We start from the raw sequence: 11,323 nt of genomic DNA on the forward strand, positions 1-11,323 counted from the left end.
CTGTTAACCCTTTCAGAGGTAACGCAACAGAGAAGCAAGAAAGCTGAGAAGTTTAATTGAGAGCACAAATATTCTTTTAAAAACACACCTTCAAACCATGACAGGTCCAGGCCTGAGAGAAGCTCCTGACTGCAGCTGTGTGCCCCCTTACTGCGCCGTGCCAGGGGGGCGCAGCCCGGCCTGAGGCCTTGGGCCAACCCAGTACCGAGCCCTCTTCCTTCTGGCGGAAGACTAAGACCTCTTGCTTAAAGCTTGCTTTTCTTTTGAAAACATTTTGTAGCTCCTTTCTTACCTACTTGCTAGCAAAATTCCTCTTCTTCATTGCCACAAACTGGCTGCAAGTGGAGTTCTCTGCAGACCCTACTCGTGGCACATCTCTACAGCTTTATGTAGACTCCCGTCAGTACAACCACTCGGCCCTGACCCCCGCTCTGGGCTCTTCTCAGCTTACTGAAAGGTCTTTCCACTACACCACTGGTCCCCACTGGAGTCAGTCGAGGCCTGTGGTTTATTGGTGGGACCTGGCTTTAAGTCCTGAATACACGTGAAGATTTATTAAATAAGCACACTGCTTTTCTGCAATGTGGCACAGAAGACTACAAGGTCAGCGAGTAGTCCAGCAATGACAGAAATTTCTTTATGCAGGCAAAGGCCCACAGCTACATTTTTGTAAATGCTCCTTGTGGAGAAGGAGGCTCAAACTGGGTACATCTCAAGGGGCGCTCAGATACATGGAGCCACTTCTAGCTAACAGGGGATACTCCTCTACCTCTCCCTCAAATCCCCCAGATACCTGTGAAATCACTTCTCCAGCACAGAAATAGGTCTGCCTTAAGCCACACCAGCCCGCTTGCCAAATTCACTGTGGTCAGAGCTCTGCAGTTCCGAGGAAAACCTGTAGCTTTTATGTAATAAAAAAGTAACTGTCACTGTGTTTACCACGTGCCTTCTCAGATGATTTTTGCATCTGGATTGTTTCCAGTGTACATATATGGTTCATATATGTTTATAGCTTTATAAAGTTTTAAAAAGTTTGGCAGTCTCTCAGCCAGAGCTGTGATGAAGGTCTGGTGTGTGTTTATGGGGCCTGAGCTGTGTACCAAAATACTGGGAAGTTTCAAGTGCCTTAATGGACTTGCAGATGGAGCTAAGTGGAAGCTGTAACCCAGGTGAGGAGGATTTCTTCCATGTGTTAAAAACAAAGTTTTCCTACAACAACAAATTCCTGACAGCCTCACTGCAACCACTTAATTCACCCGATTCCAGGCAGCGCACTCCTGCAGAGCCCCACAGCTGTCTGAATGGACACGCAGGCTGTCATCCCTCAGTGCCACCCCAGATCTCACACACCCCTGGCCCCTCTACAGCCCGCGCTGCTTTGCACGTGATGATAAGCCTGAGTTACAGGGCTGGCCCACCCTCTAGCCTCCAGCAGCCTCATGTGCCATTACCACAGTCTTCCTCTGCCAGGTGGGAGGGCCCTTGGCATCACTTAACCCTGGCCTTGCTGTGCCTGAATCGTGGCAGACTCCACTGGGGGGTGGGAGAATGGATCATCAGCAAGTGCCCATCTACTCTCGGATGCAGAATTTATGTTTAGTCTCAGCTTTGGTCCCACATCCCACCCCAAACATCCCTGGGCTACTTGTCAGTGGGTCCTCCTGCTCCCACCCTTGCTCTGTCCTTAGGCAAAATCATACACAGTGACACACTCTGCTCTGTGAGTACCTGGCAGTTGCATTAGAAGTCTTTTTCTGAAAAAAACTCACCTCGCATGTTTGTACCTTAGCCCCTATATGGGCTACACTACAGTAATATTGTGGCTCTACTGGTTTTACCACCTCACTATAAAGGCTCTTGAAACCTGATAAATAATTTTTGATGGTAGGCCATAGCTGGCTTCAAGCAGGCAGTCCAGCAAGCAGTGGGGATTTTGCATATACAGCTATTAAGGTAACACGAAAGGTCAACTTCTTTCCACGCTGCTACAGGAAGCAGTGAGGAGATAGAGACAGAACACATTTATGTAAGGAGTTAATTACAATTAATACAAAAGAGCATGGAATGTCTACTCCAAAGAATCTGTATTCAACACTGCCAGATCTAGGAATGCTGGACACTGTCGTTTTCGCTCCTTACAATACCTGAGCATCCATTTCAAACCCTTTCCTGACAATCTAATTTCCCCCTTGAAATTTTTGAATGTGTAGGCACCAGTTTTGTCTCCCCTCACCACCCTCAGAAAATGAAGCACAGCTATTTTTACTAGCATTACAAAACACCTTTCATTTAAATCAGACTTGTAAAAACAACGGAAGACCTTTATTGCTTTTTAACCTTATGCTGAGCATTGTTATTTCCCTTTTTGAGAAAACATCCTCTATGAATATATAGTTAGAATTCTTCCCACAAACTTATGAACTGATTGCAATCATAGAATTACTAGAAAACTGAAAATTTTTAAACAAATATTTTGAAAGGTAAACATACCTGATCTTTTATTAATGATGTACTAGCAGCTTCCTATAAAATAATAGCTATCATTTTGAAAAGACTAGATCCTCAAAATGCAAAGAAAATATATACCAGCTCAATGTCCATGCTCATACAAAGAGGAAGGTTTCAAGAATGTAATGAGAGAGATTGCACTTATTGTTGCAAATAATTAAAGAATCAGAATTTGCTTTTGCAGTATAAAGTACAAAGTTATTGGAAACAGACTATGAGTTTTCCCTGTTTCTTAAAGAGAGTTGAGAAATGCTCCAAACCAAATCCAGTCTCAGCAACAGAGGCAGACGCTGAAACCAGCACCATGCTGACTCCCAGCACCCTGCTGTAAGCATTAGGAAGTTTCCCTCAGATAAAGAGGCAGAAATGTGCTAATTTCTGCCCTTTATAACACTAGCGGAGTCCTAGAATTACAGTTAAGGTGATGATACAACCTAGTCAGTCAATCATCTCATGTCTGTCCAGGTAATTATATTTTAACTGTTAAAGGGCTTTTGTAAAGGGAAATTGTCAGCCACGTGAATGCTTGGTTGATGCAGCACATACATTTACTATCTTAGGGTGATTAATGTAATTCCCAGCCCAGGGGAGGCCACATGATGAGTTCAATGCAACCCCTGGTATTTAAGAGCAACTGACCAAGAGAAATAATGCAGGACATACCCACACATATTTGTGGCAGATAAAGGGAGTTTAGAGAAGAATCTGTATAACTTCCACTACAGATAGCTCCTTAGCTTTGACTGAACAGACTGAGGCTGTTTTACTCCACAAGGCCTCCACAGGGCATTAACTTTGCTCCTAAATAATTTAGCTGGTCAGTGAACAAGGAACAAATGCTTTTCAGGACTTGTATGAAGGACCAGGAGATGAAGTGGCATGTGCTGGGTGGGGATTTCATATGCAGTTTACCACTTGACTTAGCGTGTAGTGCTGCGCAATATGAACAGTGTTGCTGGTCCCGTTTCCCTGCCTTTAAAAGGAAGAGGGTACCTGGGACCTAGATATGAGTTCCTCCTCCTAAGGCCATAAGGCTCAATGTTTGAAAAATAGCTTAGGAACTTTGGAAGAAAGACGTACGAAATCATTATTGATCCCAAATGTTTTGTATACTCTGTTGCTGCACTCAATAAAACACTCAAATATAGAACATGTTTCTGCAAAGCCAGCATGCAGAAAATTCTCTATTGTCTCTTTCTACTCTATCAAGCAGTCCATGGAAATCTTTATAGAGTCCCTGGTCAATACTATTTAAAATATCAAGACTGATTTTACACTCCACATTCTTTGTAATTTCTCTTTCTCTCAAACAGGTAGTACACTTGTGGGAAGAATGCCTTCCCTTCATAATTATAACACACAAAGCTTCAGGCATGCACATTTCAGGTGAAGGCCTAAAATTCTGAAGGATCTCATTATCCTTCCAACACAAAAAGACTTTCCTGGGGACCACTGCTTTTCTGTGAAAGGATATGTATTTTGTTTCCTTTCAATGTTACAGTAAAAGATAATGTCATGACCACCTCATAGACTTACTGGTAATCCATTTCATAAAAAATCAAATCCACCCAACGTATAAGCATGTCGCGATGGAGGGAAGACACAGTCACTCAATATGAGTGATCAGCAGACTTCGTTTATTGTGCCTTACAGTCACCTTTTATGCCTTGTTATAATTAGCTCATACATATTACAAAAGTTAAGCTCATTATTGGTTAGTTGCCTAAATACCAAGCCCGCCCCTAGTTTCTCTTCTGTAGTTATCTGTTCCCACCTGCAACATTCTTTTCCCACCGCAGTCTTCCTGTTATTGTGTAACTTTTGCTTTACTTCAGATAAGCTGAGAGTGATGTGCATTTTTGTCCAGCCAGCTGGACTATGTCTATGTGACCCTTTTCAGCTAGCCAGTTACCCACATAAGCATACATTTGTTATAATACAAGAACCCATACAGGGTAGCCTAGAAGCAAACTGGTTCCAATTTGTCCCTCCCAATCATTCAGCTTCCACTGCATGTCTCTTGGAGTCATGGGGCAAGCCAAGTGCATCTTGACAGCCCTGGAAATTTTTCTAAACCAGTTCATCATATTCCCCCAACACTTCTGATTACAAAGTTAATAGCTTGAAATGGACATTCTGGAGTTAACCCTGTGACCTGCTTAGCAGAAGAGCAGCAAAGTGTGGTGCAAGTGCCATGCTGAGAGTGACAACACCTAGTGATGCTTGAGGCTCCAGTACTAGAAGCAATGCCAGAAAATGGAGGTAATTGAGGGGATTTCATTTCTTCTTTCGGCCTGCCTAAGTTTGCTTTCCATAATTGACTTTCACATGCAACTTATGATGTGTATTTCTCAATAGGAAAATACCAGTGATGAGGGGCAATGGTGCAGCTTGATCAGGTATATGGCTAATTCTCTACTGTCTGAAGGCAGAAGGGAATTTCTCAGAGAGTGTAGGGCTCTTAGGACAGAACATGTATTCAGAGCTGCCCAACAACTACTTTTGGCCAGTACCTGAATGATTCACATCCACTCCAGTAACAGATGACATTAAAGTATTATGGGCCAGGGAAAAATATTTATTTCTTAGATAAAAAGGGGCTTTAAAATTTCCTTCTGAAAACAAGCACCACCACCACCCCGACCCCTGTTTAAAAAAAGGGATGTACACTCCGCAGGTTTAGCCAGCTCACCACAGGCTCGAATGAGCAACACTGGCACAGTAAAGGGGGCAGGAACACGTAACTAGGGCGCAGCAAAAGGAAGCAGGACTGTGCTACTGACCCCATGAACCCATTAGATTAACTTTGTTGTAAAGCGAATCTGCTCTCTGATATCCAGGCTATCTATAGAAACATGTGAGACAGGAATCAACTGAATGAGTCTCATTCTCCAAGTGTAAGACTTGACAGGTCTGAATGTGGGTTTTAAATGCCTGAACAAGGAAGAAAAGAGATTCTGGTGATGAAAACTTTTTGCAGAACAAAAAGATTCCAACCTGAATCCACATTGTGTAAAGCATTAAGGACATCTTTTTATCTTTGGAAAGTATTTTACAGTTAACTGAATAACAACTCTGAAAACAAAGCCTCTTTTTGTTCTCCCTCCTTGCATTTGCAATGGGAAGGATTTCAAGAACTGTATTTGATCCATTAGGTTGAGGAACTCACAGCACTGTACATTGGTTTAGTGTACTAAATTTAGTTGACTTCTGTCTCTTTCAATTACCCCTCTAAAAAGGACAGGTGAAAAATGTCTCCCTTTATATCATTTTGTTTGCTGTTAATTCTTCTCTTCTGGTGCTTGCTTGTTTTTTAGGGTAGGCAGAACAGAACAGCTTAAGGGGGAAAATAGCCCTATAAAAAGCTCTTTTGCTGCACTTGAGCTTGTAGAGTCTTCCATTTCATATTTATATCTCATCAGTAAAGTGTCAGGATTGCTGATAAGAACAGAAAAGTCAGATGGAGAATGGACTGAATCTTAACTTTGGTAAAATACGCTAATTGTAAGAAATCCTGAATGTAAAAATAAATTCCCATGCATGCTATCCTCATCATTAATGGGAAGCAAAACTAAATACAAGTTTTACATAATTAATCCACTGACTTGTCCATTTCTTCCACAGCAAAGAACTGTAGAGGAATAGCATGCCCTAATTCTTAGAACTGTGCTCCACATCAGAGGTGCTCTTAGACATTTCAGAAACAGTTTACATTCCATTTGGTATCACTTATGTGTATGCCCTCTGTAGGCTATGTGCTACTCTTAACACCCCTCGACCTCTCAAAAGGAGCTAGAAAGTAGGCGTGAATTCTGGGGCAGGTCTTGAACTCAACTTTTTCTTTGCAAAGGATACAACAGTGAGAGGCAAAAGGTTTCTGACCATCAAATGGTAATCAAATACTTTGATGAGGAGGAAGCAAAAATATTAATGTATTTTAGTGATCCGTTTAAATTTCCAGAACAGTAATTGTTGAATTTGACTGCTTCTCAAAAACCTTGTTCTGAAAACAGAAAGATGCAGCAATGATTTGTTCTGAGTTTCTTCAGAGTCTGAATGATCAAAGACATATCAAAGTCTAATTCCTCCACCTTTTTTCAGTGTTAGGACTGGGCTGATACTCCACAGGGACCAAAACCAAACAAACCCCCCCACCCAAAATAACAACAAACAAAATACAACAACAAAACATTTTAGCCCCTGTCAAGCTGCAAAACCCAGCTGACCCACAGTGATCTAGTGGGTTCCCCAGTACCTGTGCAGGAGTCTTACTTCTGGTCCCAGAGCTCTGAACATTGCAAGCACGGCTCTGATTAGACATCAGTTGTATGATCACAAGTGCATCAACTAGCAGTTAACATTGTCTGCACTTAAAGGGGGAAGAAATCAGATTGAATACTAACAGAGATGATGGGAAGACCCAAGGTGGATGGCTCTGTCTTGTTTTGTGGTGAAGAGGAAGCAACAAGGCAACCATTGCTGTAGGAAAGGCCCACACCTTGGAACTTCAACCCTAGGCAAGAATCAGAGAGCCTGTCCAGGAAAGCAATTCCATTTCCTCAGCTCTAAGCACAACGCTCTGGTGTGCCCTGGCCTGTTTCAATGCCTGCCAGTGCCTCAGGTCTGCTATGGCTCCTCTCATTTTCAGTGCTCTTCAGGGCAATGTCAATTTCAATAAAGCTAATAATTAGCTTAATGAGGCTAAATAATTATTCTAATAAAGCTAAACTACTGGTTGGAATAACCAAAAAATTCTCTTGGAAGGCAGAAGGAAGAAGTATATTGACATGAAGTAAGCAAAATACCTGACAAAAGAAAATTCACTTCACCATCAGCACTCAACATCTCACATTCTAGTACACGAGGTACTATGCACATGGGTAAGAAGACAACCACCTCTTGAAAGAGCTTAAAACAAAGCCAACAGGCAAAAACTGTGAAGAACACAGCAAAAACATGACACATTTCAATACATTTGTTTCTCATGCCTGTGGTTCCTCATTGCCTTGATCACAGTACCTTTAATTTCGGAATGTCAAGTTCAAGCATAAGTTCTGTGGGTTAGCTTAAGAGTTACAGTCTTGCAGCATGCAATTTCATTAACAAATTGCTCATGCTTTGTTAGGGCCTGTCTTGCAATTTTGCTTCTATCACTGCTCTTAAAGATAATTCAGCAGTGTGCTAAACAGCCAAAAATATCATCATCTTTCTTGCAGGCAAGGGGTATATTTTTAGAGGAACATAAACCTGATTTTCAGTGATACTGGATAACTGCAGCTCTTACTGGCTTCAAATGATATCTTGGGCACTACCACCTCAGAAAAGTCAAGCTTTCCATAGAAACAATGGAATTCATCTCCAAAACAGAATAGTTTCCACACAAAGAAAAAAGTATTCTGATCAGATTTAAAGAAAACCTTGTGTTGCACTTACACTAGAAATGGATGACAAGTTTCAAAGCTATTTTTAGGAGGGCTTTGACTTGAGGAAAGGAAATAAGCAATCAGTGAGATAACTCACTGCCACACATGGAACCAGCTAATGTGTGAAGATAACAGAGGCAAAAAATCTTGTCAGTCTCTAAAGTGGTATATCAAGTAACATTTGGACTGGATAAGAGAGTTTTAAATTCCACCTCATCCCAGGTTTGACAACACTGATTAAAATAACCCCAAATCCTACAAATTACTGATCACCAGCTCCATCGGTGACAAAAGGAACTAGTTGTTAGACCATGTCCAGATATTTTCAGCACCATATTGTCTTCTGAATGTGGTGCCGTTTACTCTATACCTTTCACTATGGCTATCACCAACCATTATTAGAAGTGAGTCAGGGACTGCACATTTGCTAGTGCAGATCCACCTTCACCATTCCAAAGGAAACATGTCCATAATGACAGATTAGTGAGAATGCAGGAATAAAGGCATTTTTATAGATGTATCTGTTTTCAGAAAGGAATTCAGTTTATTAATAAAACTATTTTTGTTGAAGTTTAGCAGAAGATAGACAAAATTAGCTGGAGGGTTACTTTCAAGTAGATCCAGTGTTCCACTCCTCTCCTGGCAGAAAAGAAAAGTACCTTCAGGTTTTCAAGGCACAGATTGTGTATTTCTTGTGGTATGAACTAATTTCTTTTAACATTCAGCTGTGCAACTCACCAGTTCCAAGGACTGCGTGTTATAGTTTGCATTCTGAACAAAGCTAAGTACCTTCCCTTCCAGGGCTCTTTTGTCTTCTAAATGCATCCTCCTTGGTTGTATTTCATGTTACTGTGTTCTCACTGCTTCTCTATAAATGAACATATTAATCCTTAATTTTCTAGGTTTCTTGCTCCATTTGCCAAAGAAGCATTTTTCTTCTCTCAGGAGCTGCAGATGCAGATTACCACTGTGCCAGCTTCTTCCTGTCTGGAGTGGTTCGGCAAAAGGAATTAGTTCCGGAAAGTTCATAAACGTCTATTTTCTTTTCACTTCTACTGCACTTCACAGCTGTCTCACTGTGCTCTTGTCACTTTTCTTTTGAGTATACTTATGAAAAACCATCACAGCAGCTAAGGTCTGCAGGGTTGGAAAGCTGACCTTCCAACACAAGGGGCAGAAATACGGGAGGCAATCTTTCTCCCATCAAATAACAGTTCCTCCACAACCCTTTTACTGTTTGGGATATCCCTGAGAAAATGCAAAGCCTCAATTTTGGCTTGTTGCAGCATTCACAATGATGGAGAAAAAGCTGTCAAGAAAAACTTGTCAGCAGCTTAGGTAGTTGTGGAACTTGAGGTCCATTTGAAAATGCTTCAGTTATTTGTATGCAGTAGACCTAAACGCAAGGGCATTAAAATCTGACATGAAAGCCTATATGAGCAGGATATGCTCTAGTCTGAAAGAAAACAGGTTTTGATTGAGATAAGATGAAACACAGACAACTAGAAAGAAGCACAAGTGCAATACTGCTGGTTGACTTCATGTTTAAAAACATGGCACATCAGTGCAGAGAAAAACTAGTCTGTAGCATCCAATTAGAGCTGCTGCATTTTTCTAAGCTGTCCGGCTTACTCTGCATCCAGGCAAAACAGTTCACAGAAATAGTATATTCCCTTCTTTACGTATCACTTCAGGAGAAAAGGAAAGAAAAAACAACAGACAAGACGACACACAAACCCCCAAAACTGTTGCTATAGAGGTATCATCTACAGAGATAAAGAAGGCCTAAAATGAAGCAAGAATTCATAGAATCACCTTTCTAAATCTTCAGTTGCTCGGTCTTGAAAATATGGGGGAAGAAAACTGAAATGCACGTGAGTTAGCATGCAGTTGCATAAAGCTATCCATGAGATCAACTAGGACTCTAGGAATTTCCAAAGAAGTTGATCCCACCACATCTGCTTTCTCCCTACCTGTGAGAAAGGACATCGTGAAAATCAACCTTCAGACAGATGAGATTCCTTCTCCCTTTGAGCATTGCATCATCACAGAGAGCCCAGCACCCCCAAAACAGCAAGAGAGATGAAGGAACTGGCACTTACTGCCACAGAGCATTTCCAGTCGGTTTGATACTGCAGGTCAGCTACAAGCAACAGGATCCAACTCACGTTCAAAGAGCTCCAGCTCTACGTCTTATTGAACAATGGAAGTGGTGCACTCTGGAAACTCTAATTTAGATGTCCCACTATATATGCTGGTAAAAGCATATATATATATATATACACACATACATATATATATATATACATATACATATATATATACACACACACACTGATTATTAAGACATAATCTGGGGTTTGCCTCACACCTCCTGCAATGAAGCTACTGATACTTACCTATCGTCACACATATAGGGCATTGCAAACCATCCTTGAAACAACTCATCAGCAACTAGTAGACTCTGTATTAAAACTGTAGCAGTATTAATATTTGATGTTTTCACAACAGTAAAGATTTATTTATTTTTTAAAAAGCAGAAAAGTCTGAGAAAGCCATTATTTGTCATGGGATGATCCAAAGGCTGTTAATCTCCTGTCTACACCTTAAAGAAAGAAAAGAGGAGAAAAATCTAATTTAAACAAGTGTTATTAGGGATAAAAAATTCAGACTGATGTTACATTAAATTGTTTGAGAGGCTGAGGTATCAAGCCATGGTCTTTAGTATAAAAGAAAATTATAGGGTCTATCAACCAGAGAAGCGGTGCTCTGAACCTATATGCTGGCATGCTTACAGTTTTTTTCATGTCTGGCAGGTTGTTTTACAAACTAAACTCAGCAAGATGACAATTCCACTAGAAGGTGCTTCAGATGGTTTTGCTAATAATTTTGATCAGCTGAAATGGAGAAAAACATAACTTCATTTATTTGGCTTTTCCAGAACCTGTCGAGTCTGAGCAGAACCATTAATTTCCCCCTTCTGCATCTCCCCGACCTTCTTCCAGAAAAGTCGCACTTCAATTTTATTTTTTTTCTACAAGTATTCTGCATAATCAGCCTTTGTTCCCAAAACAAACTTTGGTCATTCTTTGTTCACTTCCTTTGCTAGAAGGAAGTGCCATTTCTTGAGAATGTTCATTGGAGGCTGGTACTGCTACCGCTGCAAACATGGAAGTGCTAACCACATCTATTGGCTTTTGTTTTAAGAGCCTTTTAACCAACTTTGTTAATGGACTGAATGCAATTTAGATATGGAACTTGGCTAAAATGTAGCTTCAATTGGCTATTAAAATTTAAGAGCCAACTAAGACAGCTAATTACAAAAAAGCTCCAGTGATAATGCTAAGCAGAACTAGTAATAGCAAATGACAGTCTGTCTAGTCTTATTCCCA

Source organism: Falco peregrinus, chromosome 9, assembly GCF_023634155.1.
Source record: "Falco peregrinus isolate bFalPer1 chromosome 9, bFalPer1.pri, whole genome shotgun sequence".
NCBI lineage: Eukaryota > Metazoa > Chordata > Aves > Falconiformes > Falconidae > Falco > Falco peregrinus.